Source organism: Solea solea, chromosome 15 (assembly GCF_958295425.1).
Source record: "Solea solea chromosome 15, fSolSol10.1, whole genome shotgun sequence".
Lineage (NCBI taxonomy): Eukaryota > Metazoa > Chordata > Actinopteri > Pleuronectiformes > Soleidae > Solea > Solea solea.
In genome coordinates this window covers 97,511-112,531 of record NC_081148.1, presented here as the reverse complement: position 1 = coordinate 112,531, position 15,021 = coordinate 97,511, and positions in this window count along the sequence as shown.

Here is a 15,021-nt window from a genome sequence, read left to right as displayed (position 1 = left end):
GTTTTTGTGCACATTCAGCAAGTATACGGCTGTTTTCTGATTTTTTTCAATTTTCTACTGTCGCATAACATAAACCTCACAAATAAAGTTAACATCTTATAAGATATAGTTATATGCCGTCAGTGTTTGATTTTGCAATGATTTCACTGTTTGGATGTGTTTTTCTATTTGTGTCTTTTGTTGTGCACATTCAGCAAGTATACGGCTGTTTTCTGATTTTTTTCAATTTTCTACTGTCGCATAACATAAACCTCACAAATAAAGTTAACATCTTATAAGATATAGTTATATGCCGTCAGTGTTTGATTTTGCAATGATTTCACTGTTTGGATGTGTTTTTCTATTTGTGTCTTTTGTTGTGCACATTCAGCAAGTATACGGCTGTTTTCTGATTTTTTTCAATTTTCTATTGTCCCGTAACATAAACCTCATAAATAAAGTTAACATCTTATAAGATATAGTTATATGCCTTCAGTGTTTGATTTTGCAATGATTTCACTGTTTGGATGTGTTTTTCTATTTGTGTCTGTTTTTGTGCACATTCAGCAAGTATACGGCTGTTTTCTGATTTTTTTCAATTTTCTATTGTCCCGTAACATAAACCTCACAAATAAAGTTAAAATCTTATAAGATATAGTTATATGCCTTCAGTGTTTGATTTTGCAATGATTTCACTGTTTGGATGTGTTTTTCTATTTGTGTCTGTTTTTGTGCGCATTCAGCAAGTATACGGCTGTTTTCTCATTTTTTTCAATTTTCTACTGTCCCATAACATAAACCTCACAAATAAAGTTAACATCTTATAAGATATACTTCTGTAACCTCAGTGTTTGATTTTGCAATGATTTCACTGTTTGGATGTGTTTTTCTATTTGTGTCTGTTTTTGTGCACATTCAGCAAGTATACGGCTGTTTTCTGATTTTTTTCAATTTTCTATTGTCCCGTAACATAAACCTCACAAATAAAGTTAACATCTTATAAGATATAGTTATATGCCTTCAGTGTTTGATTTTGCAATGATTTCACTGTTTGGATGTGTTTTTCTATTTGTGTCTGTTTTTGTGCACATTCAGCAAGTATACGGCTGTTTTCTGATTTTTTTCAATTTTCTACTGTCCCATAACATAAACCTCACAAATAAAGTTAACATCTTATAAGATATACTTCTGTAACCTCAGTGTTTGATTTTGCAATGATTTCACTGTTTGGATGTGTTTTTCTATTTGTGTCTGTTTTTGTGCGCATTCAGCAAGTATACGGCTGTTTTCTGATTTTTTTCAATTTTCTATTGTCCCGTAACATAAACCTCATAAATAAAGTTAACATCTTATAAGATATACTTCTGTAACCTCAGTGTTTGATTTTGCAATGATTTCACTGTTTGGATGTGTTTTTCTATTTGTGTCTGTTTTTGTGCACATTCAGCAAGTATACGGCTGTTTTCTGATTTTTTTCAATTTTCTACTGTCCCATAACATAAACCTCACAAATAAAGTTAAAATCTTATAAGATATAGTTATATGCCGTCAGTGTTTGATTTTGCAATGATTTCACTGTTTGGATGTGTTTTTCTATTTGTGTCTTTTGTTGTGCACATTCAGCAAGTATACGGCTGTTTTCTGATTTTTTTCAATTTTCTATTGTCCCGTAACATAAACCTCACAAATAAAGTTAAAATCTTATAAGATATAGTTATTTATCCTCAGTGTTTGATTTTGCAATGATTTCACTGTTTGGATGTGTTTTTCTATTTGTGTCTGTTTTTGTGCACATTCAGCAAGTATACGGCTGTTTTCTGATTTTTTTCAATTTTCTACTGTCCCATAACATAAACCTCACAAATAAAGTTAAAATCTTATAAGATATAGTTATTTATCCTCAGTGTTTGATTTTGCAATGATTTCACTGTTTGGATGTGTTTTTCTATTTGTGTCTGTTTTTGTGCACATTCAGCAAGTATACGGCTGTTTTCTGATTTTTTTCAATTTTCTACTGTTCCATAACATAAACCTCACAAATAAAGTTAACATCTTATAAGATATACTTCTGTAACCTCAGTGTTTCATTTTGCAATGATTTCACTGTTTGGATTTTTTTTTCTATTTGTGTCTGTTTTTGTGCGCATTCAGCAAGTATACGGCTGTTTTCTGATTTTTTTCAATTTTCTATTGTCCCGTAACATAAACCTCATAAATAAAGCTAACATCTTATAAGATATAGTTATATGCCTTCAGTGTTTGATTTTGCAATGATTTCACTGTTTGGATGTGTTTTTCTATTTGTGTCTGTTTTTGTGCACATCCAGCAAGTATACGGCTGTTTTCTGATTTTTTTCAATTTTCTACTGTCCCATAACATAAACCTCACAAATAAAGTTAACATCTTATAAGATATACTTCTGTAACCTCAGTGTTTGATTTTGCAATGATTTCACTGTTTGGATGTGTTTTTCTATTTGTGTCTGTTTTGTGCACATTCAGCAAGTATACGGCTGTTTTCTGATTTTTTTCAATTTTCTACTGTCCCATAACATAAACCTCACAAATAAAGTTAACATCTTATAAGATATACTTCTGTAACCTCAGTGTTTGATTTTGCAATGATTTCACTGTTTGGATGTGTTTTTCTATTTGTGTCTGTTTTGTGCACATTCAGCAAGTATACGGCTGTTTTCTGATTTTTTTCAATTTTCTCCTCGCCCATAACATAAACCTCACAAATAAAGTTAAAATCTTATAAGATATAGTTATATGCCGCCAGTGTTTGATTTTGCAATGATTTCACTGTTTGGATGTGTTTTTCTATTTGTGTCTTTTGTTGTGCACATTCAGCAAGTATACGGCTGTTTTCTGATTTTTTTCAATTTTATATTGTCCCGTAACATAAACCTCCAAAATAAAGTTAACATCTTATAAGATATAGTTATATGCCTTCAGTGTTTGATTTTGCAATGATTTCACTGTTTGGATGTGTTTTTCTATTTGTGTCTGTTTTTGTGCGCATTCAGCAAGTGTACGGCTGTTTTCTGATTTTTTTCAATTTTCTATTGTCCCGTAACATAAACCTCGTAAATAAAGTTAACATCTTATAAGATATACTTCTGTAACCTCAGTGTTTGATTGTGCAATGATTTCACTGTTTGGATGTGTTTTTCTATTTGTTTCTGTTTTTGTGCACATTCAGCAAGTATACGGCTGTTTTCTGTTTTTTTCAATTTTCTACTGTGCCATAACATAAACCTCACAAATACAGTTAACATCTTATAAGATATACCTTTGTAACCTCAGTGTTTGATTTTGCAATGATTTCACTGTTTGGATGTGTTTTTCTATTTGTGTCTGTTTTTGTGCATATTCAGCAAGTATACGGCTGTTTTCTGATTTTTTTCAATTTTCTACTGTCCCATAACATAAACCTCACAAATAAAGTTAAAATCTTATAAGATATAGTTATATGCCTTCAGTGTTTGATTTTGCAATGATTTCACTGTTTGGATGTGTTTTTCTATTTGTGTCTGTTTTGTGCACATTCAGCAAGTATACGGCTGTTTTCTGATTTTTTTCAATTTTCTACTGTCCCATAACATAAACCTCACAAATAAAGTTAACATCTTATAAGATATACTTCTGTAACCTCAGTGTTTGATTTTGCAATGATTTCACTGTTTGGATGTGTTTTTCTATTTGTGTCTGTTTTTGTGCGCATTCAGCAAGTATACGGCTGTTTTCTGATTTTTTTCAATTTTCTACTGTCCCATAACATAAACCTCACAAATAAAGTTAACATCTTATAAGATATAGTTATATGCCTTCAGTGTTAGCGACACACCACACACACACATACACACACACACACACACACACATTCAGCGCACTTGCAGGCACACTCACCAGAGACGCTGATGTTTCCCCGCTGCTCTCTGCCAAACAGGGGCGTAGCTATCTCGGGGGAGAAATAGGGCTCTTGGCGGGAAAGTGACCACCTGACTGAGGTGGCGAATTAGAAGGTATTATTTTGTAAAACGCCCAGTGGGAGGGGCATAACATTTATAAGGCAACCATTTTGAGCCTGTTGAGTGTGGGAGAGAGTTGGTGACATGTGGTACAGTGTAGGTAAAACGAGAAAGAATATTGCTGTTTTTTGTTATTTGCTGGAGTCAGACGGTGCAGGAGTTAAAGAGGAACTCTGTTCAGCACCAAAAGCTCTGTAAATAGTTTGGGTTGATTTTGTTTGTTTGTTTGGTTCTCATCTATTTTTTTTTCTTTTGTTACTTTGGAAATATTTTTGTTTTTCGTCATTGGTTCTTTGGGGTACGGTGAAAATAAACTTCTTTTGAATGTAACAACTCGACTAAGCCATATCATTCCGGAGGGTGTCACCAAGGACCCCGTCACAGTTTGATTTTGCAATGATTTCACTCTTTGGATGTGTTTTTTTATTGGTGTCTTTTTGTGTGCACATTCAGGCTGTTTTTGGATCTTTACCGGTTTCTTAACAGTTAACCTTTCACAATGGCAGCATTCAGTTTTTTTTTTTTTCTGGAGCCTTTAACACCTCATGTTGACAAAATAATGCAATAATATTGTAGAATATTATCAAACCTCTAATAATGACCACCGTAGGCATGAATGATTGTAAAATTGATTACAGTCAAAATAATATAAGATGACATACAGCATAATATTTTCATGGGGATGTTATGTCCACAAATTCACATACACGACTGTGTGCTCATGGAGATTTATTTATAACCTGCAGTCATAACAAACTCCAGGCGTCTCTCTATTATGACGTCACACTCATGTGACTTTGCCAACCTATCAAGTACAACCGTATGGTACAGTTACCCCCCCCCCCCTTCAGAAGAACACACACAAAAACAACCTGAACCCTAACCCTAACCAGAACAAAGCCTTGTGGATTATTCTGCCACATAACAGGCAATGCACTAGCTTTTTTTTTGTTTAGTTTTTTTCAACCAGGGGGGTATTCCATCAACGTAGCTAAGAATTGCCAGACTTAGGTGTAAGCTTGAAGCTTGACTAAGCTCCATCTCCCTATCTAGCTCCAAGCCGTTCCATCAAGTGAAATCAACTGGCTCCACTTGACGCTTAGTCAAGCCTCAACTGTTAAGCCTCAACTTGTGCACGCCCACAGGGAAAATAAAAAGCCCATTCTAGTCGAGCGCGGAAACTGTGAAAAATGCCAAAAAGCAAGGGAAAAGAACGTGCAGAGATGTTCTCCGCAGTGGAGCAAACCCTCCTCATGGAGGTATATGAGGATTACAGCCACATAATCCCAAAGAAGGGCAATACCATGGCAATCAATAAAGCGAGGGATGTGGTGTGGCAAAATATTGGCGACAGGCTGAATGCGTAAGTGACAAAGAAAATGAAGTATTTCAGCATCATCATGTTATATAAATCCTCCATCAAAGGGACAACATATATGTAGACAATAATCTACCAATTGATTTCTTGATGGTTTTTATTTTAAACTGATATCTGATGTGGACCTATTAATGCAACCAAATCCCTACAATTTAAAGGAAAATCCTCAAAGAACAAAAAGACAGCCCTAATAAGTAACATTCATATGAACATAATTAAAATAGCATTATTGTTTCACTGCAATTTATGTGAAATTCTCCATATTTTATCATTTGGCAGCCCTAGTAGTAATGTTAGAAAGTGATATTCATCACATTTATCAACTGATTGTTATGCAAATCGATGGGATAGCTTTCATTTATTTCCTGCATGGCCAATTGTATAGAATTGATATCCTTTTCATTTAAGCCTGTCATTTTTACATGCTGTATTTGTGCTACTTCTGTATTTTGTCCCAGATGCTATATGTTGAATTGTTGTATTTTCATTTTAGCACTTTGAATCACCTTTTGCTAAAATGTGCTATATAAAGTAGCCTTGCCTACATTTTTGATAATAATAGGCTACATTTAATCAAAGTATTTTACATGACTCATCACATTTATCATACAATTGATGGTAGATTATTACATGAAGAAATGCAATGTTGGTTATCATTTTATAGGAAATAATCATATGACAGATCTATTGATTGTAAAAAAGTTATTATTTATCTAGAATCATTCAGCAAATCAAGCAATTCAATGGAGACGAGGACCCCTATTACAGTAAGTGAATGCAGGTGACAGCAAATCAATCATCTATCTCCTATCAATCGGAGGCCCTAACCCTTGTTTCATCAAAAGAATGACGATTTCCTTTTATTATATTTTTTTGCTAATTAGTTTAATTTTGTATTTATTTGTGTCTTATTTTTTATTATATTTTATTTTGGTGATAGTGTTCTTTAATGTACTTATAGATAATATATAATTATTAGTTTAAATAATTTCTTTAATACATTTTATTATATATTTTATATTTTACATATTATTTTATCATTCCATGACAGTTGTGTGTCTCTGTTTCTGTCTATTGGACATTCTTTGATCATAGATGGTGCTAAGCTTCACTTTTAGCCTGCTACAGACCAGGTTTGCCCGGCAGCATAATTAGCCACCTTGGTGGAACAGGGTTGAGGCTCAGTTTCCATAGTTTCCATGGTTACTGAGTTGGGGCTAATCTCAGCCTCTTTGATGGAACCGAACTCTCACTCATATTAGCCAGACTTGGCCATTTAAGCTTGGCTTTGCCTTTAGCCTGCTTGATGGAATACCCCCCAGTATCATAGTCCCTGAGGTAAAGACGCCTCCGGCGGACCCGGAATGTGCGGAGGTTGGGCTGTAGAGGTTCAGCTGGTAATTCCGCTTCGGGCGGTTGCCCAACTGGGACCTCAGGGTGGTCTCCCAGGAAGTCCCAGCTCGGAAACGTGTGCCCATGGTCAGCCACAGCTTCTTGGTCAGAGGTGGACGGTGGTTTCACCTGTCTAAGACGGCTGGCGTGCCAGCGTGAACCATCAGCCAGGCGAAAGGTCGCTGGTCCCAGCTGTGCGGTGATTTGCTGTGGTGCAGACCAGAATGAAAATAGCTTATGGGACCGACTGGGTCGACGGATCCGGACCCAATCTAACACACCAAGTGAAAGGCCCTTCACCCGATGCTTCCTGTCAAAACGCTGCTTCAAGCAACGCTGCTGCTCTGCCACTCTCCTGCGTAGTGAGGGTGCTGCTGGAATGTCACCCTTCCGAGGACGTAGGCGATCCAGGGGAAGCTGCATTTCACGTCCCAGCATCAGGATGGCTGGAGAACTGCCCGTCATGGTGTGCGACGTAGCCCTGTAATGAAGCAGGGTGCTCTGTAGTGCTGATAAGAATGGGAGGCCGCCTGCTAGGTGTGCTCTGAGTCCATTCTTGAGGGTCTGGTTGAACCGCTCCATGCCACCATTGGCCTGTGGGTGGTAAAAGGCCGTCTTAATGTGTTTAATTCCCCTCCCCGCCAGGAAGGAAGATAAATCGGCCGAGATGAACTGGGGCCCATTATCAGTCGTGACGGTATCGGGCACACCCCAATGGGCAAATAGAGAAGAGAGGAAACCGGTGACCACACTGGCAGTGACGGAACCTGTGGGCAGCACCTCAGGCCACTTAGAGTGAAGGTCGTAGGCCACCAGGAGGAAGCGTTGGTGCTGAGGGACGCCGTGAAGTTCACCGCAGATGTCCACCTGGATGTGGGTCCACGGTGTTGGTGGCCACGGCAGGGGCTGCGGCGGCGGAGGTGGGGGAAGGCCTATCTCCTTGGAGGGGCGTGTGCAGCATGAGGACAATCTCCGGCTCTGAAGGGTCCTGAGCAACGCCTCCAACAGTCTTAAGCTTGACTCTGGAGAGCAGGTCCGCCACAACGTTGTCCCGACCAGGCGTGAACTGTGTGGTGAAATTGTATGCCTGCAACCTCTCAGACCACCGGTAGAGGCGCAGTGGCTTGTGTCCCGATCCCGTCGTGGCCAGCAGGGCTGTTAGGGCCTGGTGGTCCACAGCGTGAAATGACGTCCGTACAGGTACATATGCCACCGTTCACATGCCCAGACACAAGCCAGCGCTTCCCTCTCACCAACAGAGTACTTCTGCTCAGCTGGAGTGAGTGACCTTGAAGCAAACGCCACTGGGCGTTCGCCCCCTTGCTGAAGTTTAGACAGAACAGCGCCAACTGCAGCATTAGAGGCGTCACAGGTCACAAATGTGGGGCTCTGTAAATCAAAGTGGGCGAGCACCGGTGGGGAAGTGAGCTGCGATTTGAGCCTAGAGACTGCGGTAGAGCAAGCAGGGTCCAAGACCAAGCTGCATCCTGTTTGAGGAGGGCGTGCAGCGGTGCAGTGGTTTCGGAGTAGCAGGGAAGGAAGCGCAGATAGAAGGCAGTCATACCCAGGAATGATGATAGCTGTGCAGGGCAGGAGGGCTCAGGCAGGCGCAGGATGGCATCGACGTTTGAGTGGAGTGGGCTGAGGCCAGAAGCAGTTAGACGGAACCCCACAAACTCGATGACAGGCACTGCAAAGATACACTTCTCCCCATTCACCGTGAGGTTGTGGCGAGCGAGCACATTGAGCACTCTGGAAAGGCGGTCGTCATGTGTTGCAGCTGTCTCCCCATGCACCACGATGTCATCCAGGTACACGACCACACCCGAGATACCAGCAAAGATGGTGGCCATGATCTTCTGAAAGCAGCTGGGGGCGGCGCTGAGACCGAAGGGCATGCGGGTGTAGCGGAAGACCCCATGTGCGACACAAAGGCAGTGAGGTTGCGGCTGTCAGGGTGTAGGGGAACCTGCAAGTAGCCCTGGCGAAGATCAAGTTTGGAGAAGACCGTGGAGCCATGGAACTGAGACAGCTAGTGGATATTTGTCTGGTATCAGAGAAGCCCAAGGCGCAGAACAGATCAAACCCAAGGAGGTTGGCATCATGGTGGGACACCTGGAAGGTGAATGGTGGCAGGGATTTCGAGCCGTAGAGCACAGAGAAGGTAACGGGGCCCACCATGCCGATCTTAGTGTGGCCATAACTGTACAGCTCCTCTGCGCCCGCCCTGATAGTTTGTTGGGGATAGAGCTGCCGGACTGTGGACTCGCTGAGCAGAGACCTAGAGGCCGCAGTGTCCAACAACAGTGGCAGGCACACATCATCCAGCTCCACAGTGCACCACTTAAATGCCTTTACGCTGGAGCCAACAGAGTGGATCGTGGATGGGCTGGACGGGCGGGACAGACGAGGTCGGGGGTTTGTAGAGGTGGGCACAGAGCGGCACACTCTGGAGAAGGGGTTCAGTCTACCACAGCGTTGGCATCTCTGTCCTGTGGCTGGACAGGTCGGTGCGCGTGTGGGGTGAGAGGAAGAACCACAGTTACCACAGGGCCGACGTGCTGTGGCGCTCTGCCTTCCTGCGACATCAAGGCCTAACCCCTAACCCTAACCCCTAACCCCGAAGATCCGTTGCCCCTCGCTCCCCAAGCTGTGGCTCAAACGAGTCGTGCCAGCGGGACCACAGGATCGGCGGCTCCCCAGGCAGGCATGTTTATTTTTATTATATCAGAAAGTATGAGTGTGTGGATGAGCTAACTCTGCTTTTGAAGCATGATGATGGTCTATCTTCCAGATAGAGATTAGATAGAAAATAAAAACTCTAAACTCAATGAATAAACACTAGACTTTTGTGAGAACAGGTGAACGTCACATAGTGTACCCTGAGACATTATTGCTCTGGACCATAATCATGAATTGGACTGATTATCTCAAGAGATTACCGGCATCTTGTGAGAAGTGCCTGTACGGAAATAAAAGTGCTGGTTCTGTGAACTGGACAGTACCGGGCCACTTCAAGCACTAGTTAATAATTGTACTGTAATGAGAGTGATTGTATTTTCTGTACACTTGATGTCTCTTTTGTGATCTTATTCTTCAATAAACAAGTCATCATCATCATCATCATCATCATCATCCTCCGCTTATCCGGGACCGGGCCGCGGGGGCAGCAGTTTCAGCAAGGGTTAGGGTTACCCAAACTTCCTTTTCCTGAGCCGCATTAACCAGCTCCGACTGAGGGATCCCGAGGCGTTCCCAGGCCAGAGTGGAGATGTAATCTCTCCACCTTGTCCCAGGTCTACCCCGAGGCCTCCTCCCAGCTGGACGTGCCTGATATACCTCCCTCGGGAGGCGCCCAGGAGGCATCCTCACCAGATGCCCGAACCACCTCAACTGGCTCCTTTCAACATGAAGGAGCAGCGGTTCTACTCCGAGCTCCCCCCGGATGACCGAGCTTCTCACCCTATCTCTAAGGGAAAAGCCAGCCACTCTCCTGAGGAATCCCATTTCGGCCGCTTGTACCCGCGATCTCGTTCTTTCGGTCATGACCCAACCTTCATGACCATAGGTGAGGATAGGAACGAAGACTGACCGGTAGATCGAGAGCTTTGCCTTCCAGCTCAGCTCCCTTTTCGTCACAACTGTGCGGTAAAGCGAATGCAGTACCGCACCAGCCGCTCCGATTCTCCGGCCCATCTCCGGCTCCCTCGTCCCCTCACTCGTGAACCCCGAGACCCCGAGATACTTGAACTCCTTCACCTGGGGCAAGGAGTCATTCCCTACCCGGAGAAGGCAATCCACCTTTTATTCTTCAATAAACAAGTGCACAATAAAATTCACTTAGAATACTAAACAGCTCGCTGCCCCCTCACTGAGAGGATCGCAAAAGTATTCGCAGAACTCGAGACTGTTCACTGTCCTCGCTCCCAAATGGTGGAACGAGCTCCCCATCGACATCCGGACAGCGGAAAGCCTCCACATCTTCCGCCGCCGACTAAAAACACATTTCTTCCGACTCTACCTCGACTAAGACGATGACGACGACAAAAAAAAAAACGTATACATCGCACTTATGACTAGCACTTCATAGTTTGGTTTACTTGAAGCTCTTACTTACTTCTAGCTCTTATTTGTACCCAAATGTTTAAATGCACTTACTGTAAGTCGCTTTGGATAAAAGCGTCTGCTAAATGACATGTAATTATTATCAAAGTATTGATCAGTAATACACTGAAAATGAGAGGAAATATGAATATTTGCTTTGCAAGTCAATTTAAGGTGTGCGCCCCTAAATGTTTTGCTTGCTCTCCTAAAATGTTCAGTTAGGGGCTACTGTGCTCCTAGTAAAAAGTTAATCTAATGCGAGTTAAAAGTTAATCTTATGAGAACCTGCCTCCCAAAATGTGTGTGTGTGTGTGTGTGTGTGAGACAGCGTGTGTGTGTGTGTGTGTGTGTGTGTGTGAGAGAGAAAGGAACCAACTTGGAATGGACTGCCTGGTTTGAACAATGTTTAGGTCATTGTCACTTGAAAGTCTTTTCCCTGTTGGCTTTTTATTATATTTTTTTGTAGTTAAATCCTTTTTCTACATTTTCTAATGAAGCATGACATGGGTTAAAGTTTTAGAAAAAAAAGTTTGTATTGTATTTTATGTATTTAGGTGGTCTTATAAATGAAAGGATACATACTGTGAAGCAGCAGCCAGTTGATGAACCCATCAAAGTTTTACATTACATGTCATTTAGCAGACACTTTTATCCAAAGGGACTAACAATAGAATTGAGTACAATCAGCCAGGGGTGGAGTCGAACTTGCGACCATTAAGACCATGGTGTCTTTCGCACACAGAGTACTGGTCTTAACCACTGAGCCACTCTACCCCCTGATGTTAAAATATGTCTTATGAACTTGTGATAGGATGTGGAATTTGAGACAAGGCCTCATGACAGAATGAGCCGGTTAATTTCTTTTTATCTTTTATTTCCCTTTTCATTGCTTAAGCAGGAATGCTGTTGAGACCTATGGCCTTTGGGACCAAGTGAGGGTGGACCATGGAGGAGAATTTTATCTTTTATCACTGTATGTGCAAGAAAAACTTTCAGGATACACAGAGACAGCATCAACAAGGTTATTTAAAAGTGGTTCTAAACATTATTTCTCTCAACACCATATATGATGTGTGTGTGGGTATGTATTTTTCAGTGTTTTTTTTTCAGGTGTGGGCGGTTGTGCATATAGCTCCTGTGTGTCTATATCAATACATGTTACTAGATTATATAAGACAGTGGTCATGAAATTATTTGCATTTCTTTTTCCCACAATTGGAATTCTCACACAGTTTCAGGTATTTGATCCATTTGAGCAGTTGTATCCCAAACAAAAAAAAGAATTTCACTTAGCAGGGAGCCTGCTGTGAGGATTGGCAAAACCTCAGGTCCACTTCCTCAGGTCCCACTGAGCATTTTCAAATTCAAAATGTGTGAAGAAAATCATGTATCAATACAGTGCATCTGAAAAGTATTCAGAGCCCTTCATTTATCACACATTTTGTTGTGTTAGAGACTTGATTTGAATAAATAACATAGCATTAATCGGATTTTACATAATTTAGGCAGCTGACAACACAATACTGTGGAATTACAGTTGCCTGATGGCCAAAAAATGATTATCCTGTTATGACCCTATATTCCTCCAAAACATATACAGTAAAAGTATTTCATACTACTAGTATATGAAGTACGCCCCCCATTATTTTTCTTGCTTATATCATTTCAAAGGCCTTGGTCATCTGTAAAAAAAAAAACAGCAAAAAAATTCCGTTTCTCGCCAGTAGGTGTCAGTGTGAGGATGATGAATGAGTGACTGCCACTAGAAGTACACAGTAAGACAGCGCCACACAGATTATTGATGGTTATTCATGAACGTCTTCTCTACTATATTCACAGATTCAGTGTTTCTTGCACAATAAAATCACTGGCACCAGTGTAAAAAAAAAAGAAGGGAAATTTGACCCAGGATTACTCAATAAGTATACTGTAAAAGTACTCCATACTACTAATATATGAATACATTTTATAATTAAAAAGGATGATTACAAAAGTCATACAATACATCTACCTTATGCTTGATTTGATGTAATTATTTTACATGTAATCACTATAATATGATAGGGTTAGGGTAAGTTTTGATATATAATTAATATATAATCAGTACATTGTAACTGATGGTTGATGAGGTTGTGCGCTTCAGTGTCTCAGGCTGTGTCTTGACCGTCAGGATGAATTGAGCCCCAAACAAAGTGTATTGTGTTTATCTGTAATTGCAAACGAAAGTCAAAAATATTCACATTTAAGAAGCTGAAAAATGACAGAAACTACAAAATATTCACATTTAAGAAGATGAAAAATTACAGAAACTAAAAAATATTCACATATAAGAAGCTGAAAAATGACAGAATCTAGAAAATATTCAACACGTATTTTACATGTAATCACTATAATGTGATATAATTGTTATATAATAAATTAAATTGACATATAATTTGAACATTTGTTTTTCAGTATGTTGTAATCGCTTCCAATAGGACTTTATTTTGAAAACCAGAAATAAAACTGCTTGGTTATTGCAGTTTACGTAAAATTGAAAAAAAGGAGTGAAGGGAGTCCATGTTACTCCAAAAGTATACATTAAAAGTACTTCATATTACTAGCATATGAAGTACAAGAGGTACTGAGTCCAGTGAACGTAAAATCATAAACTACTGATAAAAAATAAGGATTTTATACTTCATCAAAAATTATTACCCTATTGTTTGTTACAAAAAGTGAACTTTGACCCTATATTCCTCCAAAACGTATACAGTAAAAGTACTCCATACTACTAGTATATGAAGTATAAGTGGTACTGAGTTCAGTGAAAGTGAAATCATAAACTACTAATACAAATTATGGATTTTAAACTTCATCAGAAACGGATGATCACACAGGTCATACAAAACATCTACCTTATGTTTGATTTGATGTTATTATTTTTACATGTAATCACTATAATATGATAGGCTTAGGGTCAGTTTTGATAAATTACTTAACCTTTTTCTTTTTCAGTACATTGTGACTGATGTTGATGAGGTCGAGGACTTCTGAGCGTCTGAGGCTGTGTCTTTGACAGTCAGGATGAATTGAGCCCAAAACAAAGTGAAACATGATGTTTACCTGTAATTGCACCTGTGTAAACAAAACCAGACTTTTGTTTGGGTTCACATAGAGGGCAAGCCTTTGAAGTCCCTCAAGATGCCTGTTTTTTTTTTTACTCAAAGGAGTGAATGTATGAGTGTGTATGAGCCTCTTTGTAGGTGTAGGTGCCTGTGTATCATGTCGATTTGAACTTGATGTGAGAAAAAGAAGTGTCTGGAGTTGCACACACACACACACATTCATTCCTAAACCCACATTCACACCATACTATGATATCCCTAAAATACACCCAAATCATTTTAGCTTCAGATATTGATTGAAATGGCCTGCTGTTTGTTATATGATAATGAAAAATGTTGATATTCCTTGACTGGTAGATTTATATTACATAAAAATTGACTTCATCTACTCCAAATTTCAAGCAATTTACATCAACACAGCCAAAGATATCCACAAAAAAATCCAAAAGGGGTTAAAAAAAATGTGTTCACAGAATCTTTCTGCATGACTGGAGTGCAGACTCCCTGTACCACAGTCAATGAACTGAAATACGCCACTCGACTCTTCCAGTGCGGACACTCTGCCAATCAGTTGCAGACAGTCTGTCGACGTCACATGTAGTATGACGTATTAGTATGTTGTTAAGGGTTAAGGGTCAAGATTCCCCTTCTGTGTCTGTAGTTCATTTAAATTATTAAATTAGTTAGTTAGTTAGTTAGTTTACGCTCAATCTCTTGTTGTAGATTGATCATTTCTTCTTAAATTTCCTTTTTCAGTTTGTCTTTTAGTGTGGTTACTCTGTGTCATACCTCTTTAAGGTCTTTAATGTCTTTACTTACCGTAGCTAGCCCAACTCGCAGTGTCTCGTGTTCTTGTCCTGTTGTGTCATTATTTTGCCTGAAAAGTTCATTCATGAGGCTAATATTTGACAGATTATACCTCACCCAGTCCTTTGTACTGTGGAATACACACAAAGGGCTGGCCCTTTGAGTGTACAACCCATGAAATGCTCATTTCCACATGTTAAAAAGTGATTATGATGACTCT